This window comes from Equus asinus, chromosome 1 (genome assembly GCF_041296235.1).
Source record: "Equus asinus isolate D_3611 breed Donkey chromosome 1, EquAss-T2T_v2, whole genome shotgun sequence".
Lineage (NCBI taxonomy): Eukaryota > Metazoa > Chordata > Mammalia > Perissodactyla > Equidae > Equus > Equus asinus.
The window spans coordinates 119,225,829-119,249,573 of record NC_091790.1 but is presented as its reverse complement, the minus strand read 5'-3'; the positions used below and the strand labels follow the sequence as shown (position 1 = coordinate 119,249,573).

The following is a 23,745-nucleotide window of genomic DNA, read 5'->3' as shown; positions in this document are numbered from 1 at the left end:
CCCCGCAGGACCCGGACCCAGGACCCCCGGCCCCCGCGCACGGGCTGCCCTCGGCCGGGTGGGCTGGCCCCGGGGCGGGTGCGTGCGCTGACGTCTCCGCTCGTCGCCGCTGCACAACAGGAAATGCTCCGGGCCTCCCCCTTCCTGCCCGGAGAAAGTGGGCGCCCGGCCCTCGCGGGGGGCGGGGCGGGGAGGGCCCCGGGGCCGAGGCTGCGGGCCCCGCGGTGCCGCAGAGCGGGGCGCGGCGGCCCTGGGAGCGCGGCGCGCGCAGGTGGGCCCGCAGCCCGGCGAGTAGTGCTGAATAATGCTGACTCCGGAGGGCCGGCAGGCTTTTTCATCGCCTGGCGAGGATGCACAGGCTTTCTTTTCACAAAGCCCTGACAGGAAGCCTCTGTTTACCCTCCTTCCAACTGTCACCTTTTTACTTTGTTGTGGAAACAAAGATATGAAGGTTTAGAGCAGAGCTCGAACATCATGCCGGTCTACGCTTCGAGACAGACGCCTTGCAAGAAAATTCTCTTCGTATTCATGATTTTGATCGTTGTTACTTAGGTAGTGAATCTTGTTTAAAAAGCATTAGTGATCTTGTCAGTTTGAGAACAGTACTCTGGCCCTGGGTTTGCTATCCGCAAATTATAGATGGCTTTTTACTCTTTTTCTACATTTTTATTTTTTTGCTGTAGGTAGGCGTAAGAAATTGAGGGCGAGCAAATAAATCCAGGCTTTTTAATAAAAGGGGTTTTAATGTACATTAATCTTTCAAGGTACGTTTTAGAATGATGGTTAGCATGGATCATCTATACGTAGCAACACGGATCTTGTGTTTTATGTACTTGCTAGTGTGATAAAGGAGGGCAGGATCAGCTGGCAGTCCTCGCTGGGCTGGCTTCTCTGGTTGACTCATGAATAGGCTTTGTAATGGTAGATTGTTCTTTTGGCCCCACAGCCAAAATGCCAGAGTTCACCAGGAGGTCTGCTAAGGTTTCTTATATCAAAGACTTGACAAAGAAAGGATTTAATAGATGAACATATTATTTAGCTGTTCACAGTAAACTTAGAAAATCATTCTAAATTGGAATGTACACTGTTTACATATTTATGTTAAACTGAGTCATGAAGCTAATCGCTGTCTGTGCTTTTATAATTGTTGCCTAAATGTTTTTCCTTAAAAAAAGTCCCCACAGGATCATTAGATGTATATATAAGACAATGTCCTTTCCCTTGGGACACTTTCACCTGATTTATGCAAAAAGGAAATTAAAGATTATATGAGTACATTTGGAATAAGAGCTATAGATTTTAAAATTATATCAGTTTTAGGTAGCTTTTTCCTTTGACGGAATAGAACAAAGATCTTCTCTTTTAATCATCCAAGCCTCACTCAAGTTGTTTTCATAGCACTCTTAGTTGGTTATGAAATGCCCAAAAATATTTGTACAGATCTCCTCTCTGGCCCACTAAAGGAAATAAAGTTAGAGGCTAAGAAGAGCGGGGAGCTGTGGCTCCTTGGTACTGTGCCAAAGGCGGCAGACTCCATCCTGTGCCCTCTGCATCGTGCAATGGGTGCAAGGGGCAAATGGGGTGTTGTGAGTGAGGGTGTTTGGTACAACTGGAAAGCACTGTGCTGATAGGAGATCAGTTTTTTATATGTCTCTTTTCCTTTCTCTCCCCTGATAGTAAAGTTATACAGAAGGTGTATCTGATACAACAAGGAAAACTGTTAGTGTGGATGTTAGTTTCATCCTTTGTGGTGGCATTATAGTTGGGTTCCCTTCGACTGCGCTATGTTTATTTGCTCTGTAATAAGTAAGCTTGAACTGCTTTTAAACCCAGCTTGGCCATTTACAGCACCGGTGTTATGAAAGTATTTATTTAGGAGAATTAATATAAGGATCAATTACTCCAGATCTGTATTAACAATAATCCTCGGTTTTTATGCAGCATCTCGTTGTAGGTGCTAAGTAGGACCCTTGGACACATTAATTAAATCTCATAACAACCAGGAGATTAGTGTGCTGTTTTATGGAAACCACTGTGTGAGGAGTTCTTGGGGATCGTACCTAGAATTGGAATTTTTATAGCAGTCATCCAGACCCAATACCTCATCTGTAATTGTGGCCCAAACGTGTAATTTGATTCATCCATGAGTTCCGAATATATCTACTTGGGGGGGTGTATTCTACTTTTTATTCTGCAGAAGAATTTTGTGCCTCTGTAGTAAGCAAAACTACAGTTTTGATTAGAGTGGCTAGAGGAATATCTTTGACTTCTTGCTAAGAAGTTTGTGCTTCTTGGAGGAAAATCCTAGAATAAATGCAGTCCTCCATTATGTCTTGGAATCAGAATTTGAAATATCTTAACAAGTACTTTTAAAAGAATTGGTCATCTACTGTCCGCCTTTCCTAGTGAACTGCACAAGCCAGGGCAGAGTTTCTTGTGTCTTCACTCAGTCCCCAGTGGCTAGAACAGTGTCCCACCTGAAGCAGTGGTGGCACCCACTTCATTTGGCGCCAATGCCCAGGTGCCAAATGAAGACATTAAGATGCTACTGCCCTCTCTCCTATTTCACATGCAATTTCGTGTTCCTGGGCCATAACTTCAGAACCCTCTTTTCGTTCAGTGATTTGAATTCAGCAAATATGAACCATTTTTGATTTTTCAATGAAGTGTAAACATATAGTAGGTGCACAATAGGCATTTAGAAAGTTGAAAAATATTGAGAGAAGCGTGATATGTATCAGTATTGCCACCTGGGGTACTTTACTGTCTAATCGTGTGAAACCTTCCTTTTTCGTCTAAGCAGAGTCATTTCAAAAAAAGCTTACTGGGGCTGGCCTGGTGGCGCAGCGGCTAAGTTCGCATGTTCCACTTCTCGGCGCCCCGGGGTTCGCTGGTTCGGATCCCGGGTGCGGACATGGCACCGCATGGCAAATGCCATGCTGTGGTAGGCGTCCCACGTATAAAGTAGAGGAAGATGGGCACAATGTTAGCTCAGGGCCAGGCTTCCTCAGCAAAAAACAGGAGGACTGGCAGTAGTTAGCACAGGGCTAGTCTTCCTCAAAAAAAAAAAAAAAAAGCTTACTGCCCTATTGGTTTACAAAAGAAAACGTTTATTGAAGTCTAAGAGCAGTCCACTTGAATCGGAGTCATTTTTACTAGCGCTTAACCTTAAGGCTCGACATAGCAGTTTGAGATCCAAAGATTCTTTGAGCTCTTAAACATAATTTATATTTGATCATTCATTACTTAACAGGATCTCTGGTGCCGCATTTGAGCCTTTCTGGAAGTGGGGATTGTGGATTAAAAGGCCACTGCTGTACTTCCAAGGCCCAGGACTGTGCCTGGCATAGAATCCAGGGCTCAAGAGGGCCAGCCTCAGGGGTGGGTGTGTGACCTGGGCAGTCCCATGAGGCCCTGAGCTCAGAAGGGCCTCTGGGCTTGGTTCAATGCTCTGCTGTCTTGAAATTCTTAATTTTTGAACAAGGGACCCTGCATTTTTCTTTTTTGCACTGGGCTCTGCCAATTATCTAGCTGATCTTGATGCTCAATAAATATTTGTGACAAAAGGAGTGACGACTATGGAATTTAGAAGCTTAGATTTTACTTGTGAAAACATTGGTTTGATTGTGAACCTTAGTTTCCCTGTCTTTCTGAGGTGCAAAAAAAGTGGAAAACAGACTGGGTTCCATCCAATAGAGTATTTCAACTAGAATATTATTTTGAGGTGAATATGAATGGCCTTAAAAAAAAAAAAGTCTCTCCAGAGTGTTCAGCATCACCTCTTGGTTGGGTTGGGCTAAGTAAAAATGCTGATAGAATGTGAGATTGAAGCTACCATAATGGGAAATGTAAGAAGTAGCATCATCTCTCTATATTATTCTTCTCTTTCTATTCTCAGTTATATTTCAGTTCATGTTTATTTAACCATTAGCTTTTAAATATTTGACTGTTAAATATTTCTCCCTATTATCAGTGATGTAATTATTCACTAATTATGGATTTATTGATAATACTCAGTGTGTTAGATACTGGGCAGGATTTATATTATTATGTGTTTCTTTGTACATAAAATAATAGGAGAGAGCATACACATAGTAGTGGAAGGAACTTGCTGTGGCCATCTGGTCTTTCCTTTGCCTTCAGAGGCAAGTCAGTCTTTTAAAAAAGATATATATTTAAGGCTCTCCTGGGATGTAAATTTCGTAATTCTTCTTGTGGGCCAGTTCTGTTGCTTAAACACATTTATGGCTGGAAAAGGAGCAGTTTGTGTAGAGCATGACCTGGAGTGTGGGTTTCAGAGCTGGGCTGCCCGGCTTTCTGCCTCGCCACTTTCTGGTTGTGTGACGTTGGGTGAGTTCCAGCATTTCTCTTAGCCTCAGTTTTCCTCATCTGTACAACGGGGATAATTCCTAAAACAGACCTCAAAGATTGTTGCGAGGATTAAATGAATTCGTGCATGTAAAGTACTTGGTCTATAGTGAGGACTTAGTACATGCTAGGTAAGGAGGCGGTCTTAAAAAGTGTGCTTATTTACTTATTTATTTACGTGACTTATATATCCTCAAGTAATAATTGAAAGCTTACGTCGATACCCTCAAAGACATCGTGGTCTCGTGGGGGAAGTGATTTGCAATCCAAGGCTTAGAATATTGTGGAGTAAGTGTGGAAGCAGAAGGCAGTAGAAGGTTGGCCTGGAAGGAGCCCTGAGCCATCCTTTGGGGTGGGGTGAAAGGGATCATTCCCACAGCTGCCCCTCCAAGGGTCACTAGGCATCCAGAACAGCGTGGTGAGGGTTTGAGAATGCATGGGGATTTGGGGAATTCTGAGTAGTTTAGCATGGTCGAAGCTTAAAGGACAACTGGGAGATCCTGAGCAAGAGGGTAGAGATGTCAGCTGAGCCAGACCAGGAGGGTGTGGGCCAGCGAGGTCGGATGGCCACCAGGAAAGTCTTATCTAAGAAGCCAGGAGAGTCAGGAGCTTCCCCAGAGAGGGCGTGAGGGCATTGCCGTGGGCTGCGGAGAGTTAAAGCAGAGAAGAGTTGAAAACGTGGCTCTCTCACTAGCAGAGGAGTGGCTGTTGCTTTTCTTGCTCACTTGCTTTTTAGTGCGAATGACTCTTTAAGCTCAGACTCCTGCTAAGTGTCGAGGAGACATTTAAATTAAACTTAGGAGTTATGACTAAAAGGCGATTGAGTCCTCAGATTATCCAGAGAAGGCTTACAATCTTTTCTCTCTCCTGCTTTCAGATGAGAATAAACCACCGGTTTCACATGATTTCACGGCCCGGCAGATTATAATCTTCAGGAGGGAGAGGGCAATAGAGGCTTATTTATCACTATGACTTCAGAATCCGATCAAGAGTTTAGTTCACAGTGATAATTAAAAAAAAAATTATGGAGTGCCAGGCACTTTTCTAAGTAGTTTACATGTGTTAATTAATTTAATCCTCATATCTTATGATCTCATCTCTTTAAATCTTTATCTTCTTAGGAGGCAGGGCTCTCAGCCTCCTCATTTTCTATATGAAAACACTGGAGAGGCTCAGTGTCTTGTGCGAGGCCGCAGAGTGAGTGTGTTCGGAGCTTGAGCTTAGAAGGCGGTCTGAAGTGAAACCCAGCCTCTTCATCCCGCTCGCACCTGCCTTCCTGCTGTGGCCCACTGTACATGGGCTGGATAAATGGGGGAATGAATGAATGAATGAATTGGGGAAAGAGGATGGATGAATCACTTCTTTATCCAGATTATTATTCTGAGTTTTAAAAAATGTTTCTCCTTATTGGTGGTAGATTCCTTTTATTTTTCTAAGGGAAGTTTATTCTCTTACTTCAAAGAATAATCCAGCTTCCAAATTCTTGAAGTTTAATATGTATTTGGGAACTTGTTTCTTGATAGTTGGGGAATAGCCGGCTGAACTCTCCTTCTGGTGTGGGTCATGGAATTTAGTATGTTGGGGACGGTGATCTAAAACACAAATGTTATCTGGATGGTGCGAGAGTGGAACACCACTGGAACAGCGCTGGACAAGCTCTGAGCCCTTGGACCACGGCCAGCTCTGAGTGCCGTGACCTTTGGAAGCCAGGACTTAGAAGATACCAAGATAACTAAGGGACAAATAAGTAGCAGGGTACCACATAGGGGACATTATTCTTGTGTTTGACTTTCTTGTTAGCTGTAACTCTGTGAACTTATGTAGCAGTTATGCAAAAGAGGACAATAATTCTTACCTTTGGAGATGAATGTGAAAAGAAATGTTTGCTGGGCTTCTGTGAAGATTGCACTCCTGTATGTTTACAATCAGCAGAATAACGTTGTACGATGTAGCTAACTTTCCTACTATAGAAATACTTTTAAAAAGTTTATTTATATCTAAGGACATAACAATGTCCTTGGAAAGCTCTCTCTTTCTGCTCAGGATAAAGAATATGTAGAATGTTGTTTAACTTCTATGGTTCCATCTTGTGAATAGGTGATTCTTTGAGACGTTTCTGCCTTCATTGAGGATGAAGGTTCTTTGCCATTTAACATTAGTGACCCATGTGGAGCTGGCGTGTATTTATTTACAATTTATTAATATTACTTGAGAATAGTCACACTAAATATGAAAGGAACAGAGTGACAGACATGTCAGGGTATCTTTTTTAAACTAAATATAATTACAAATATTTTAAAATGCTACACTATTCTTGCAAGATAACGTATATTGCATTTTATTTCCGAAAGCTTAGTGGGTTTGAGCATGGAGTTTGTTTATAGAAGGCAAATCAAAGCATATTTATAACAGTGGGTCTTAATAGAATAGTGATAAGCTTAGCCATAGTATAAACTGCATTATGACCTATGTTTCGTTAAGAGCAATGTGATTCTGAAAGAAAGGCCCGTGTGTGAGAAGAAGATTGCTGTGGACCTAGATGTACTTAGAAGATAATGCAGACGCTTCCTGATTTGAGCTGCGGCTGGTCAAGCAGATTCTTGATCTCACCAATGAGAATCAAGCAGGGTTCACCTTTTAATTTTTAAAGCACAATTATGAATCCAATTTTATAATAAAAAGCCCTGAAACTGGTGAAGAAAACCACTATTCTCTGAAAGAGAGTAGAGGGCATCTTATATAGTTCATACAAGGGGCATTTAACACTATTGGTTCTCATTTTCCTTTCATTTACTTTATTGAGATCTTGTTGAGGTAACTTACTTCGGAGGTCCTTATCATTCTTGAGAGTTCTCTTTGCTTGTGTTTTTGTAGACCTAAAATACAACCACGCTGGAAGTACACTGGAATTAAGAAAGCCGGTGTGAGTGGATGAGCATGTCGTTACGTCAGGTGGAGCTATGGGCCTGATGGGTGGCTCGCAGTCAGCAAAAACGTTTAAGTCAAAGCGGAAGGGTATGTTTTAAAATTAAAACCATCTAAAACTATGTGTGACTTAAAAGTAAACTAGTGTAAATAGGGAATTATTTATGATGAAGAACACAGGAATGTGTTAACTGTAGATGTTTCTATTTTTTTAAAAAGTCATGGTGGGAGTGATTTAATCTGAGACTTCACGCTCTCTCAGTTAAATTGTTTTTGTGCCATCACTGTTTTCTAAATTATTGAATCTCTATGTGTCAGAGTTTGTTTTTACATTACTTGGTCCTGGGAAAATACGTGTATATAAGTTAAGGCTCCCTGTATTTATATAATTATATGAACGTGTTAGTTCTCTAAAATTGAAAGAACAGGATGTTTATTGGTGAATAAGAAGTCATTGTAGAGTGCTGTATTTTTACAGCTGTGCTTCGGGGTGTCACGTTCCAAAGAGGTCAGCTGGGCATGACCTCATGGGCATGAATCTTGGGGAGACAATTCTGGAACAGCCGCAGGCCTGCAGAGTTGAAAGCCAATGCAGAACGCCCCAATGCTGCAGTTGAGAAGCATCGCCTCTGTGAATGCTTGAGTAGGTTTTTCTTAGTAGCAGCTAAATTCAAAACGGAATCCAAAGATGAGAGGACCCAGGAGGGTGTGGGGCTCAGGAGGATGCCGCTCAAAGGAAGCGGCATTGCATCCGTGAACACTCGCTGGGCACTGTTGTCGTTTTAACACTGAGTTTGTTTAATAGAAAAAATAGGTAGGAAGGTAAAGAAGAGGGGAAGAAGGAAGAAGGTACTGAGTGGGGACAGTAGAGAGACCGTCATCGTTTCATGTCGTTACTAACACTGCTCTTGTTGAAATTATAGAAACATATTATGGTTTTGAGAGTGTGTGTGAAAAAAAGCTACTTGAGAAATAGAATTTGTTTATCTGATGTATGGATATGATTATTTTGGGGTTATTGCTTAGCGTTCTTGTCTACTTTGGGTTCCTTTGTAAATCGCGTCTAAGGTTTGTGGCAGCTATTGGGTACACATAGCATTAGAAGTTGTTTATAAGATTCTTATTTAATAAAATGAATTCAGAAATACTAACATCTTCCTGTCATTTAGAAAATATGTTCTATTGTCTTTTACCATCACTGTTGGTGAGAATAACATTTGTTAGTGTGGAGTTCACGTGTGCTCATTGGCATCACCATCTGCCGTGTGTGTGTAAGTTTTAGGTGGAAGTCTGCATGTGCCTTCTCCTGTCCCCTTCTCAGCACCAGCCAAGAAGGGCACTCTGAAAATTTTGAGGAAAATTTTGTGATAGGGCTGAGGTGACTAAGTGACTCTTTCATTTTGGTGATGTAATATCAGTACTTTATTTTTCTATTACTGGCATACTTTATTTTTCATGTCCAGTAGATTGATAATCCTGGAGAAGGAAGAAATGATGATAAAACCAACAGTACATCACATACGAAACTGTTACTTAACTTTCACTTACTCATATGTGGACTATTAGAATAAGAGTAGGAAAGAAGTTAGCAGCTAATTAGATTTGAAATTTTCAGTGATGTAAGTTAATAATTGTTTATGGCAGCATAACTGTTGACAATACCATATTAGAGAAAATGTATTTAAAATATCGTTAACCTAAACTGTGGCCAATAACATTTATTGTATGTCCACTCTGCTAGAGTAGAAGCCTTTTGGAAGTTAAAATATACCATACATAGCTGTCTAAAGAAAGAATTTCGATAACAGTATGATAGACAATGAAAACACAATAGCTTCCTTCAACACATGATAATGTTTGCTTACTGTCCATAAATTATTTGACAAATATTTATTGAGCGTCCATATGTGCCAGGCACTCTTCTTAGAGCTGGCGATACAGCAGAAACAAAATAGGCGTGGCTTCAGCCCTTGTGGGGACATTGCTCTATATTAATCCAGGAATCATACAGATGAATAATTACAAATTATGCTTGAGTGCTACAGTGGAGATGAGTAAGGTGCTAGGAGGGAGGAGAAGAGGGGAGCTTCGTCTTTTTGGTGAAGTCAAGGAAAGAATTTCTGAGGAAGGGGCGTCTTGAGCCCAGAGTGACTGATGAGTAGACATCACTAAGTGAAGAGGGATGGTGAGTTCTGCACACCAGCTGGAGCAGCTCTCACACGGGCTCTGTGATGGGTGGGATCATGGTTCCGATCAGAGAGAGAGGAGTGCTGCTGTGGCTGGAGCACCAAGAGCAAGGGAGGTGGAGCTGGGAGAGTGGCAGGGCCATTCCATGCGGAGTCTCATAAACCCAGGTGAGGATTTTGATCTTTGTCCTAAAATGAATGAAATGGGAAGCCATAGAAGTTGTTTAAGCAAGGGGATGAAAGGGTCAGGTTTACATTTGAATGTTACTCAGTCTGCTGAGTCACAAATTGGAGGATGCCAAGAGTGGATCTAGAATTAGTCAGGAGGCTATTACAGTAATCCAGGAAGTGGATTACTGCACTGGATTACAGTGGAGTAGTGGAGATGGAGAATGGAGAAAAGTGGGGAAATTTGAGAGATTCCTAGGAGGAGAAATAGATAGGACTTGACGGTGGATTGGATACAGAGAGTGAAGGAGAAGAAATAGCCAAGAGTTCCTCTTGTGTGTGGCCTGAGCCCCTGAATGAGCAGGGGTGCCGTTCATTGGGATGAGATTCGCTGGAAAAGAGCCTGGTTTCAGGGAGTGGTGACTTTCGTTTTTGGACTTGTTGAGTTTAAAGTAGCTTTGAGTTATCTAAGTGGAGATGTCAAGTAGTCGGTTGGCCATGTAGGTCTAGAGGAGAGGACAGACTGGAGATAGGAATTTGGGAGCTATCAGCATACAGATGGTAATTGAATTGGGGTAGATGAGAGAGTGTAAAGGAGAGTATATGGTATGAGAAGAAGAGATGGTGTGGGGCTCACCCTGATGACACTCCAGCTTTTAAAGGCCTGGAACAAGGGCCTAAGCCCACCAAGAAGATTACGTACGAAAGGCTGACTTGAGAAGGACAACAATAGAGTCCACTGTCACAGCATCTAAATGAGGAGAGATGTTAGTTTTCCAGGCTACTCAGACAAAGTGCCACAAACTACGTGGCTGAAAACAGCAGAAATTAATTTTCTCACAGTTCTGGATGTTAGAAGTCTGAAATCAAAGTGTTAGCAGATTTCGTTCCTTCTGAGGGCTTTGAAAAAGGATCTGTTCCATGCTTCTCTCCCAGCTTCTGGTGATGGCCTATAATCCTTGACTTATGGATGCATCTCTCCAGTATTGGCCTCTATCTTCATGTGGCGTCCTCCCTGTGTCTCTTTGTCTTCACGTGGCATCTTCTTGTAAGAAGACTAGTCATATTGGGTTAGGGTCCCACTCTACTCCGGTGTAACTGTGTGTTAACTAATTATATCTACAACAACTCAATTTCCGAATAAGGTTACATTCTGAGATACTGGGGTTAGGACGTCAATGTCTCTCTTTTTTACCGGGGCGGGGCGGGGGGGGGGGGGCCGACACACAATTCAATGCCTAACAAAAGGATACAAGTGGTTTGCCTCTGTGCCCAGGGGAGGCAGTGACAATCAAGAGACAGTTCCCGTTCTTACACAGTGTTTTAATACAAGGTAGTATTATTCTGTCCAACAAAGGTCCAAATAAAGTCTGAATGGTCACTGAGGTGAATGTGATGGGTAGGAGTAGGAAGAAGACCAAATGACGGAGGCTAAGATGGGACAAATTTTTCTTAGAGGAAATGAGATTTGAATGGAGCCTTGACAGGTGGGGTTCAGCATTTAAATTTGTGGACAGTTGAGGTAGAGGGGGCATTACAAGAGGAGAAGACCTGCACAAAGTCTTGATCTGGAAAACTGTTTCTGGCCTTTGAAAAGTAGGAATCTGTTATACATAATTTAGCCTTGAAGAGCCTTGTACCTACTGGTTTCCCTTCATGTAAGGGATATTAGATGTTTGTGTGTTACGGGGAGCCCTTTGGCGTGAACAGGACTGGGTCGTACAGTCAATTGCTTTAGTCAACAGTTATTTATTGAGAACTTACTGTGTGCCAGACACGGGGCCAGGGCCTGGGGTTACATCAGATTCTGATTGGACGTTTAACCAACCCCCCAACACCTCTGCATTAACCATCGTTTTAGCACACCGTTTATGGGTAATCATGGGAGGATTCTGTCTTGTGACTGCGTCCATTTTCAGTTGTAAGTTTAATAGTGGTAACTAATAATAATTGAGCATCCTTCTCAGGGACAAAGTGCCATGGTAAATACTTAAGGTACATTAATGAACTTAATCTTTACCAAAACCCTATGAAGTAGGTCCTACCATATTTCATACACTCCAAGGTGCCATCAGTTGTAAGATGACATTTGACGTACCTCTAAGAAGAATGATAAAGCTTCCAATTAGTTGAAAGATGCCATTGATAATAAGACAGTCTGATTTCACAAATATTGAAATATAAAAAAAATGCGTATGTGTTAAAATTGGTGGACAACTTCAGTTTGATGGTCTGTGGTAACTGGAGTTGACTGATGAGGAAACAGAGGCACGGAGAAAGTAAATAGCTTGCCCAGGGTGACACAGGCATATGCGGTGAAGCCCAGATTCTAAGCCATGGGGCTGGCGCCAGAGCCCAGGAGCTTAGTCATCATTCTTCATTGCCTGTTCCGGGACTGCAAAATCCGAGCACATCCCCAGTGCCTTTTTTCATATCTGAGAGCCTGATAATGTTTCAGGGCTCTAGTCTGACCAAATTTGGGAGGATGGTGGCGGGAGAGCTGTGTGCAGAGGTGCAACGTGCTGCTGGTGATTTGACTGATCAAGAACTTTGCAGGGCTGGTCTTTTGGTTGGCCACTTTTTATCAATCTAAAATGTTAACGATGAAGAAAGACCATAATGGTGAAAGAGATGGGGGTGAAGGTGAGGATGGGGCAAGAGTGGGTGACTTTTCTTGTGGAAAATGATGCATCTTAAGCCCTGTTTTAAGTTTCACTTCCTGTAAAGGCCACCCTCGGCACCCCTTCCAGTCCTTATCGTGCATCTCTCCGATTGTCATCAGACGTGCTCTCACTGTTTTGCTTGGTTTCATTTCCTGTGAAGTTACCTTTCCTCTGGCCCGAGGTGGCCCCGTAGGTATCTCTAGCTTCCACAGCTTGTGGGAAACTGTCCAGAAGCTCAGTTAATGTGGGAAACTACATTAAAGTTGCTAAAGAAAACACTAAGCAGTGAAGTACAAATGTGATAATTTTTCTCTTCCTTTTGATTTTTTTCCATCTTCATAGACACTCCAGTGTGTCCTGATATTTGTGTTTTTCCCCGCAAGCAGGTTTTTTTAAAAAAAAAATCAGATATTCTTCATATTTCAGATAATTTGAAGCCATCCAAATGAAAACATGAAGGAAATTTATGTTTTTTTAGTGGTCCAGAAGTTCTCAGAGTGAAAGTAGTGGCTCTCATTTGGATCCCAAGACTTGGGTTTTTGAGGATGTTGTCATTGCATGAGTGAGAATCAAATTGATACAAACTTTCTGAAAAGCTCCTCCTGAGCTGTGCAGCCCACTTCCCACGGGTCACTGTGAGCACTGGTTTTGTCACCAATCTCTGTGTGCCAGCTGATAACGGTGTGATAGGGTGGTTGATAGAGAGCCCAGCACTCTTCTGATTTGTGTCAGCTCAGTACATTTTCGAACCCACTTGTAAAATAATGTGATTTTTCTCCTTTTTTTTTTTGCTGAGGAAGACTCACCCTGAGCTAACATCTGTGTCAGTCTTCCTCTATTTTATATGTGGGTCACTGCCACAGCATGGCTGACGAGTGATAGAGGTCTGCTCACGGGATCTGAACCTGCGAACCTGGGCCACTGAAGCGGAGTGCACAAACTTAACCGCTATGCCACAGGGCCAGCCCTGATTTTTCTCCTTCTAAATGTGCAGCACAAGCAATATTTCCATCAAAGCAGTTGCCTCCTAGTAATGATTACGGAACATTGTAGACTCTTCGTATTTCTTTCTCCCTTTTATTTGTACATTTATATGAGCATTTTTTTTTATACGAACTCTGGGTGTTCTCATTAGTAATATGTTCTACCTAGTAACCTTTTAATTAAGAATATATCCTGTATTTATGGAACTCGTACTGTGTTAGTTGTGAAAGTGTGCTCAAATGAATATGACCCTCTGGCCTTGGGGAGCTAACAGTAGGGGGGATGGATGTGCACGTAATTATCAAGCTGGGATGAAGACAGCCATGAAAAGAGAGGTGTGATGAGCAGAGGGGGTGAAGGGACTTCTGAGGAGGGAGACTTGAATTTCTACTGAGAGATTTGCGAAGGCTTCTTGGAAAGGGACAAAAGTTTGATCGTTGTTATTGGCTTGTGTTTAGAACTATATGTAAATGACAATTGCTGTCTCCGTCGGGATCTGCAGTTGTATTTTTAGTTACCGTGATATATTTCAGTGATAACTCTGGAGCAGTGTGTCCCACTGAACTCTGTAGTGATGGGAATGGCCTATATCTGCGCTGGCCATGTGGTAGCCATTAACCACATGTGGCTTTGGAGCACTTGACATGTGGCTGGTGCACCTGAGGAACTAAATTCTAAATTTTATTTCATGCTTATTTTATATTTAAATTTAAACAGCCACATGTGGCTGTCATATTGGACAGTACAGCCAGAGGAAACGTGTGTATCACCAACCTAGTACGGGGATTTTGGGTGATCATTTTGATCACAAATCAAAGACTTTGATTTTTACTTTTCTTTCTTTCTTTCTTTCTTTTTTGTGAGGAAGATTGGCCCTGAGCTAACATCCATGCCAATCTTCCTCTATTTTGTATGTGGGATGCCACCACAGCATGGCTTGATGAAGGGTGTGTAGATCCATACCTGGGATCTGAACCTGTGAACGCTGGGCTGACGAAGCAAAGTGCACGAACTTAACCACTATGCTACCAGGCTGGCCCCAGATTTTTCTTTTCAACATAATTCGCCATAACTGCTGTTGCTGGAGCATCCACGAGAATACTCAAATGCAGTAACTCTTTATTGAGAAATAATGAGTGATGAGTTAACTTAGTCAATGACAGTCCCTCCGCACACACTCTTGTGCACTGTGTGCTCGTGTGTGGAAGTGCATGCACTGGCGCACACACACACGCACACACATTTTGCTCCCTGGCTTCTTGAAATAGGAAGGGGAACAGCCCATTTTGAATGGCCTGCTGTTTTGAAGGACAGGTAATGAAATCGAGATCCTTCTCCTGGAGGAGGCCTCAGGCTGGCCAAGAAGAGTCTCTGATGGAGGGAGAGGCCAGCGCTGCCCTCCAGGAGGAGCTCTGCAGAAGGGGCTCAGATGATGCTCGCTTTCTTCCTCTAGACCAGGTGGAACAATACCGCCTCTGTCTGCCTAGAGAGAGAATACATCTGTAGAGGTTTCTTTTCAGGGAGATTTTGCCAAACCAAGATCTCAGCTTTTTTATCCTGCGTTGATGGTGTTACGAAGAGATATGATGTTACATATTTTCTTCTTGCTCTTAAATACCCTCTGGGAGTCTCCACGCCTCTTCAGGGACCCACCCTTGAAAATCTCTCAAGTTCTGTCCCAAACTTGTTTCAGAGGTCTTCCTGTGTGAGTTCCAGCCGTCTCCTGCTCAGTCCTCGCCTCTGCCTCTCGTGTTTATCTGCCCGCTATACGTGGGATGGCTGGGCACCATCCACGCCCCCTCAATGCTGCGTGTAGATGTTTTAAAGACTTTTTCCTATGTCTGTGTCTTCCTGATTAGAATAGAAGCCCCTTGGGCAGACGTGGTCTTCAAACTTTGTCTTCTTAACTTTTTAAACAATTTTGTTCAGTGCTTTGCAGAGTGGCACTCAATAAATACCACAAACTGCTAGTGAAGAAGAACACTTGGGTCTGGTGGGCTCTGACTGGCTCTTCAGTGAGCGCTCTGTGATTGCCTAGGCCAGCGCTGTCAAGCGTTGTCACTCTCCACAGGCTCCCAAGGTGCTTTACGCGAGTTCGAGCTCTCAGGCTCCATAAATCTGATTCGCGAGGTCTGAGGTGGGGCAGAGGAAGCCTGAATTGTAAGAAGCGAATCGGGACATTCTGAGGCAGGTCATTTGAGGAGGACTCTGGGAAACGGTGATCTACATGTTATGATACCATTTCTAAATCCTCTGCTTAAAGAAACGTTCCCGGCAGTACGGATATTTCTTCTAAGCAGAAATGTAGGGTTTTTTTGTTTTGGGGTTTTTTTAGAAGGGGATGGGAGAAGGGTTCGGAAGTTTTGTGGGTGAAACATTTGCTTGAATGGTCTTCCCAAATGTCTGCCCGGGCTAGTGAGATAATAGAAATATCTCCTCAGAAGGAACCAGATAATTTCATCAAAACACAGTGATACACAGGACTTATTAAGCCTCCAATCAGAGCTTGTTTGTCCTTATTTTAGGCTCAGTTTTAACAGGCCGATAATCTGATCATCTAGAGAAGATTAGGAGCTGCACATTAGATGGAAGGAAAATAGTGTCGCTGGTAAAGGATGGCCCATTGATTGCAAAAGTGATAACAAAAGGCCTGAAAGTGAAGAAGGAAATAGACAAACTATAAAAGTCAGACTCAAGGGCCAGCCCGGTGGCACAGCAGTTAAGTTTGCACGTTCTGCTTCGGCGGCCTGGGCTTCACCGGTTCGGATCCTGGGTGCAGACATGGCACCGCTTGGCACGCCATGCTGTGGTAGGCATCCCACATATAAAGTAGAGGAAGATGGACACAGATGTTAGCTCAAGGCCAGTCTTCCTCAGCAAAAAGAGGAGGATTGGCGGCAGATGTTAGCTCAGGGCCAATCTTCCTCAAAAAAGAAAAGAAAAAAAAGTCAGACTTAAGATCTTAAAGAGGCAGAACAAAATGTAGGCCAATGGGGAAGCTGAAGATTGAGAGCAGATGTACTAGCCACGTGGCAGGAGCTTCAGAGGTGTCGCTGTTACCCCAGTTCACAGTAGCTGTTATTGATCTTTCTTCTTAGAATGTAGGTTCCACCAGGACTGAGACCATGCGTGTCTCATTTGCTGCTGTATTTCCAGAGCTTAACGTAGTGCTTCTCTTATAGGAGAGGCTCCAGAAGTATATATATGTCTGTATAAATATAGACATATTTATAAATATAGATAAATAAAGAGAGAGACTGCTATGATATCTATGTTCATGATAGTGACCCTAGTATTTTTCTGGTAAATCGATATAAAGAAATAAATAGGTTTGCTCTGATAATCTATGTTCATTGATGACGATCCTGAAAAATTTCTGGCTAAGAAGAGAGCCAAGTACTTTTAACTTTTTAGATACAGGTAAAAAGATCTCAAAACTTTTTGGTGTGTGATGGCTTATTCTGTGTGCTTAGTGTGTAATTCATTCCCCAGTTCTCTGCTCTTTATTATTGTTCGCCTTTCCCCTGCCTTGTTCGTGTTGAACCCTTAAAGTGCATGGGATTTGCTTTTCAGATAAGGAATGCCCTTTTATGTAGATGTATACTGAAATATTTTAATCACACTATACCAACGCCACGTGAATAAAGTACATTTCAGAGTCTCCACAAGTAATCAGATGAATTTCTGTGTACTAGGTAGAAATCTGTATACACCAGTTTGAAGTTATCTCTTCTATATAGCTAATGCCAAATCATGTTTTATCTGGTTAATCATCCTTTAATGGATCATCATGGTTTCCTTGGAGCATGATACGTCTATTAAAATAGATTTTTTAGCATGCATACTAATTAAGAAAATGTATATTTTGTGCTAGACAGACACATGGGCTCCATATAATAGAGAAAACCATATTTAGATCACTCTAAAATGGCGTAGCTGCTCTCCAAGTGTTTCAGATTTGTGTTCTTTAAACTTGCCCTTTAGTAACTTTGGTTGACTGAGAAAGGAAAATTATTTTTTGATATTATATAAAATACGTTAAATTGTGCTTGGTTACTTTGTACTTTGTTTCAAAACTGTGTTTTTAATCGGTTGTATAGAATTTTGAATTCATTTTCTCGGAGGGTCGTGTCTTACTTGAGGGAGATGGAGGTGATGAGGAGGTTCTCTTTTTCCAGATGTCCATGTTTGGTCAGAGGCAAAATTTTGAAATAAGAAAAAGTGTCTCTTTGACATTAACTTCCTACCACTTAGCACTCTCTCCAATCCGGTGGGTTGGAGGCACCAAGTTTTCAAAATTTAAGTCCTGGGCCTCCCATCGCTGTATTCCGTTCCAGTCTAAACCACTCCTTCAGACTCTTCTAGTTCCTGAATCATCTGTTTCCTTTGTAATCAGAAGTCCCAGCCGACAGTCATTTCAGTAGCTGCTGTGAATTTGGCAATGGGCTTGGAGCCGTATAGAAAGAAGGGTGGATCCTTGTGTTCACATTCTCAGGAAGTTTACATGCAGTCTGGTATTGGTAATAAGACATGCATAACTAGCTCATTATACTAGAGGACGGAGATGCATAAAACAGGCATAAACCAAATGAAATGAAAGTTCAGAGAAAAAGATTACAACCAAATGTAGGAACCAGGAAAGGTTTTATGGAAGACGTAGGCCTTGAAGATTGGTCAGCATCTTGAGAAGCAAAGATGGGGTTGGGAGATCTTACTTCAGGTGGAGAGAACGTTACAAATCAAAGTAGAAGCACCCCATATTCACCCCAGAGGTGAATATTACTAAACTTTTGAGGGCACCGTTCTCCTAGGCTGTGATATAAATGGTGCCCTCTGTGGTTGTGCAGTATAGGGGCCCTGAGTGACAGTCAGGAGGCAAGAACTTGCAGGGAGATGATCAGAGAATCATAAGCAGTATAGCCTGGATTGTATTGTGATGGATCTTGAATGAAAGAGTGAAGTGGTTTTACCCCTTCCATTGGGTTGTTGAACTAAAAGGCCTTTAATCCCTCCCAGATGCTGAGATTTTGTGCTTTTCTCTAATTCAGTTGGTGTGAGAAGCAGAGGAAGATTTTTGAGCAGTGACCTGGCTTGAAATTTCAGAAGATGAACATACAGGGTGAAATGAATTGAGAAGTGACAAGACTTCGGTTGTCTGTAAAGTGGTTCTGCTTCTTTAAGGCCACCTAAGTGACCTGGAGTGATACATCCAGCTGGTGGTCTGAGGGGCACAAGATTAGACCCAAACCAGGCCCCGTCCACGCCCACCTTCACGCCAGCTTCCCTTCTTCCGTGTCACACTCAGGCTTCATTTCTTTGATCTCTCGTATGGCATCCATATTAATAGCTCTGCTAGGCTTTCAACTTCTGCCTTTCTTTCACCATTTATGTCTTTGTCTCATCTCTCTGGATATCACGTGCTCTCTGCCTGCACTTTTGGAAATAGACCTTTTTGGTTTGGTCCTGGGCTTGGACTCTCCCTGTGAACTGCCGAGTGGGCAGCCTGTTGGTCACAGCTGTTTGTTTCTGAGTTTCGATTCCTTCCTTTAGCTCCAGCTCCATGAATCAAGAGCCCAAGAAGGAGGCCTGTTATCAGGCTATTGGAACAGGATAGGAGCAGGGCCATCTGGCTCAAACCACAGGAGTGAAAATGGAAATTCATTCATTCATTCATTCATGCCATATTTACTGAGTACTGTCGAGGGTAGTCACCAGCTCTGGGTGGATGCCCAGCTGGTCCTGCTTTCGCTGCTTCAATCCTCTCTCCCTTCAAGTTCTCTACTAAAGTTTAAGATTTTTTGTCATCACAGCTGAGTCTCTCTGGGAGTATCAGCAAGACCTCTCGGTAGTGTTAGAAGGCGACAACCGGGGACAGCAGCTGGTTTTATTTTTGGTTTTCGTCAGTCAGGTGTTTGTAAGTTGAGAACCGCCTGTATTCACACAACGTGATTTGGGAGTGTGTCACGAACTCCTGCGGGAATAATGGATGTGGTACAGTTGAAAGGGTGACAATGAACAATCCCTAACATCATATACTAGGGAGTAAACTTCTAACAGCCTGGGCATGGATTAATGGCTCAGAGAATATGGATGTGCTCTGGATCGTTTCCAGTCTCATTTCTTGTAAAATTGGAGTCTTGCTTTGGAGATCTGGCCATTGGTGAGCTTGCCTGTGGAATAGTCAAGGCCTTGTGGTAGGTACTGGTTGATGCATTTGCGAGATTTTATTTTGGAGCCGATTAGATTACTATAATTTATTTGTTCTTGTCAAGTTTTTAAATTATCCCACAAGCAATCTTATGTTACAAATAAAGAAAAGACACATAACTCTCCAATCGCCTTTTACAGTGTAGCAACTTGATTCTTAATTTTTCCTTGTCTACTCTTAGGATCTTTGCTCACATTCACACATTTGAAATAGTTGTAATCGTGATATTGAAATAGTCCTTATCTTCACAGTCATATTTGCATAAACATTTTCTATTTTGCTAATTTCTACACTCTAATTTTAATGGTCATAAAATTTTGATCTAATTATATGGTCACAATTTTCTTAAAATTCCCTTATTTCTGAATATTCAGTTTTTCTCCTGTGGGGTTGTTTGTCAAAGAGTATAGACATTTTTGTTATAAATGGTCCCTATTTTCAGATTTCTTTCCGTCTTCCTCTCAACCATGCCACAGTAAACATCTTCACAGTATTGTTGTTTCAGTTTGGATTTCTTTAATAATTAGTGATGTTTCTTTATTAATTGTATTTCTTTTTCTGAATTAGCTTGTCATAGCTTTTCTAATTTATTTCCCAGTTATTTTTGAAAAATAAGTTCCTGTGGGTCTTTATATATTTTAAATAATTCTTGTTACTTATAGTTGGTTCTAATATTTCTCAATGTGACAATTTTTGTTTTGTTATTTTATAAATTCAACAATTTTATCTTAGTCTTACCTGGTTTATCTATTTCTGAGTAGTTTTTGATGACTACTGTCACAGTTATTAAAAGTTGGGTAAAGGTACTATGATTCTCTGCTTCTCCTTATTCATGTTGCTTCTTGGTCTCCTGTCTGGTGGATTGGATTCTTATAGACATGTATATTCTAGAATCATGGAGTGATCAAGCTAGAGGGGAGTTATCAGTTTCTATTTTTAATATTTAGAGGATCTAATAGATAATAATTACAGATAAATGTAGATTTACAGATTGAAAGTTTAGAATGTAGATGACAACTACATTCAGGACCTACTGAATACAGTGAATCCAGCTGGTAAATTAAGAAATGTATTTAACTTTAGGTTTTAAAAAGAAAAAATAGTTTTATACTTATAAAACCCTTTAAAAACACTATATTTGGAAATCAATTTTTCCATGTTTTTTGAGCATTTGTCTCATTGCTTTTCAGTGTCTTGATTTTAAAATTTAAATATAATCTCAGAAATGTGGCTTCAAATCATTGGTCCTTTGCAAAGTGACTGAGCAGCCTCCCGGGGGTGATTGAGGTTACTCCTTGTGATTGGTTTTCTTCTTTTGAGGTGTAGATTCTATTATGCAACTGGGATGTGCTTTTGGAATTTATAAAGCATTTAAAATTTCCTTTTTATTGGTTTGATTGATCTTATAGTCATTTTAAAATAACCTAAGTTATCTAATAAATATTTAGTTTATTGGTAGGTAGTTGAGCAGTGTATTTCTCACCTGTGACTTAGGGACAGGAGTTCAGTCTATCTTCCAGTATTTCATACAAGGGAGGAAGAATTTAGAAAGCTAATGGAAGATCGTTTCTCTTAAGTCATTTTAGAAGATAAATTGTTATATCAAAAATATTGTAAAATAAATGGGCAAAAAAATCATCAAAACAATTTATCCAGTGAAGTTGGTAGGAGTCAATTGGGCTGTGTGCTTCTGAGATATCAGCCTGCTCTGATCATTCAATAGATGTGAACCCCACGGTTTGTCTGGGGTTGCTTCCCTGATAAATAATGGTATAGGATGTGAAATTTGAACCGATACAATTAGAAAGGCTAAGAGTGAAGTTTGTGGCCAGTTACGATTGACAGATGAGAACAAACGAATAATAAACTATTCTTACAGAATATTATAGGTTTGGTGTTACATTTTTAATATCTTCAGTATTAGTAGAGATGTTCTTATATGTGAAGTCTGAGTTTTGATACTCTGTATAAGTGAAGTGCTATGTTTTACTTCAGAATTTCTTGAATTTACTCTTGACAAGAAATCTCCTGAGCCTGTAAATTATTATCATTGTTGTTACTAAGTGGCATAAATGAAAGGTTTAACCTAGTAAATAATTGTTTAAATTATACATTCAGTCAACAGCAAGGGCAAATCTCTTGTAAGCATTGTCTTCTCTGGCCTGAAAAAATTATATTTTCACATCATTGTTTGAATTGTCTTCAGTGGACGATGACAACGTTTTTTGGGGGTATATCGTGCTTATGGTTCCATAGCCCAGAGTCTTAAATTCTGTGCCTGGCTGATGTTGTATTGTACGGTAGTAATTCTGTAAATTATTTATAATACAGGGGAAACACTGGAGAAAAGATCTGTCTGTTTACTGCTTCCAGTTTTACAACAAGGGGATACTGTTCAAGTCCAAAGGAGCTTCAGTAGTTGAAGAGTTGAGATATTCTGCCTCCTCTGCCCCATCTCCAACATCCTGTTTCATCACAAATGTTTATCATTTTATTCATCGGTTCTCCACCCACCTTGTGGGCCGTTGTGGTTGCTGTCAGGCAGCCAAGAGGCTGGGGAATGCCTATCCACAGCAGTGTGGGGCCTCTGGCTGGGGTGCTCACGGGTCCTGTAACTGGCCCATCTGTGAGTGCTTGGTTCACAGTTTTAAAGAATCATCTGGGTTTCCCAAGAAATTCATTTAGTATTAATTGACTGCTCATTTTTTTTTTTTTTGATGAAGATTAGCCCTGAGCTAACATCTGTCGCCAATCTTCCTCTTTTTGATGAGGAAGACTGGCCCTGAGCTAACATCCATGTCCATCTTCTTCCACTTTCTATGTGGGACGCCTTCCACAGCATGGCTTGCCAAGCGGTGTCATGTCGGCACCTGGGATCCGAACCCCGGGCCGCTGAAGCAGAAGGTGTGAACTTAACCACTGTGCCACTGGGCCAGCCCCTGACTACTCATTTTTAAAATATTTAATATAACACAAAATACAAATGATATATAATAACGTAACATAGCGTACCATGACATACTCTACCTGCTTCAGAAGGGATGGACGTTTTTGAAGTGTACTGGCCCAGAATTTTGTAGACTGGAGTTAGGGGTTTGGGGAAGACCACAGAGATGAGGTGCCTTCTCATTGCGTTTCTATTATTGAGAATCAACATAACTGATCACTGGTGACGTTAACCTTGATCACTTGGTTGAGTTAGAGTTGACCAGTTTTTTCCACTGTAAAGTACTCCTTTTCTCTTTGCATATCCTGTACTTTGCATATTCTGTACTCTGGAAGTTGGCCCTCACTTAAAGGGAGAATAATTAAGCTCTACCTCTTGGAGGGAGGGAGTATCTACATAAATTATTGATTTTGGTATGGATGCTTAGACATTTATTTTATTCTTTGGGTTATCATCCAGGGCCAGCACTATTTATTCTGTTGCTCATAAACTAGTTTTTAATTTTTTAAGTTTTATTTTGCTTACCCATCTAGTATGACATGTAGCTTGGTGCAGAATGCATTCCCCGCCTTTTTGGCCTTGCCCTCCTCCACGTGTTTACCCTCTCATGCTTCAAACCAATAGATGTGGTTTTGCTGTGCTGGTTGGTGCTTAAGGTCATTTTTATAGTAAAGTTTTAATGTATGTGCTGTGGGAGGAGAAGTCATAATACAAAACTTCTTGTCAGCAGATTGGTGAATTTACCTGAGAAATTGAGACTCAAGAGTATGAGAATGTGTGACTAGGACCGAAAGCAGATTTTCAGGTAGGAAATCAAAATCCTTTTCTTTACCTTTTTTGCACTTGATTTTGTAGACATCAGATCATCATTTTCTCGGGAGATGCAAAATCCCACAATTGGGGGATGGGTGGCATAAAGAGTGAGGTTGCATTAGGAAGTCACTTAGTGTTCCTTTTTTAGATTCTTTGATTTTTAAATGATAAGGTGATAGCTGAACTTTGAATTGAAACCCAAGAGGAACTTGCAGAAGTATATCCATATTTACAAAAGAATTATAGATGTGATTCCGATCGTTGAGGCTTATTTGAAAAAGTACTCATCAGAGTATAAATAATATTAAGATTTATCATGTCAGAGAAAACAGCTACTAGTTATAGGATGTTTTATGTATTTCACAGAATATTTACTAAATCTGGATTGATTTATATATATATATTTTTTGGTGAGGAATATTGGCCCTGAGCTAACATCTGTCGCCATCTTCCTCTTTTTGCTTGAGGAAGATTGTCACTGGG

General features: G+C 41.4%; 1 protein-coding gene across 23 annotated transcripts in view; it reads left to right on the top strand.

Moving 5' to 3' along the window:
* Positions 1-23,745, top strand: part of HIVEP2 (HIVEP zinc finger 2) — a 183,591-nt gene that overhangs the window by 19,684 nt on the left and 140,162 nt on the right. For 8 of the 23 annotated variants that reach the window (XM_070506457.1, XM_070506409.1, XM_070506454.1 and 5 more), the window contains exon 2: positions 23,180-23,254. The exons of 13 other annotated variants lie outside the window; for them this stretch is intronic. The gene's annotated coding sequence lies outside the window, so the exon portion shown is untranslated. Of the gene's footprint in view, positions 1-7,242; positions 7,384-23,179; positions 23,255-23,745 lie in introns of all 23 variants that reach the window. 2 more of the 23 variants (XM_070506471.1, XM_044769064.2) reach the window with 1 other exon arrangement.